Genomic DNA, 759 nt, shown 5'->3' on the forward strand with positions numbered 1-759 from the left:
AAGAAGAAGAAGAAGAAGAAGAAGAAGAAGAAGAAGAAGAAGAAGAAGAAGAAGAAGAAGAAGAAGAAGAAGAAGAAGAAGAAGAAGAAGAAGAAGAAATTTTCTGCTCACTACCAGATCTTGATATGGAAGATTGGCTACAGCAAATATCCTGCATGTGTTGAGAGGAATTCTTTGGGGTTTGCATAATTCACCTTTGGAAACATGGGTGTTTTGTTCAACATCCTTAAACAAGGTACTTTTTGAGTGGGATGAGCTACTTGACATAAAGAAAATTCTAACTGGGTTCCACCTGCAAGGTCATGCACTGTTAATCTTGATATGAGATCACGATGTCATGCACAGATGGCTGTGATGCATGTACCTAATAGTCATGATGGGTATACTGGGCTTCGTATATTTTACCCCAGTGTCCTTTTGATGGCATGCATTGCTCTTTCACTCAATAATAATAATAGTAAAAATAATAATAATAATAATAATAATAATAATAATAATAATAATAATAATAATAATGGTAATAACAACAATAATAATAATAATAACAATAATAATAATAATAATAATAATAATAATGATAATAATAATAAAATGCCTGGATGCAGTACCAGGCAGTGGTTCTCATGGCTTCTGATCTTAATTGATTGGAAGTGTTATCATGTACATTGTTTTGTCTTGGTATAAAAGATGGGCTACAGCAAATATCCTGCTTAATACCACAGATTTGCTTGTCAGTTGTTTGACCTTAACCAGTTGAGC

Source organism: Octopus bimaculoides, chromosome 3, assembly GCF_001194135.2.
Source record: "Octopus bimaculoides isolate UCB-OBI-ISO-001 chromosome 3, ASM119413v2, whole genome shotgun sequence".
Classification (NCBI taxonomy): Eukaryota; Metazoa; Mollusca; class Cephalopoda; order Octopoda; family Octopodidae; genus Octopus; species Octopus bimaculoides.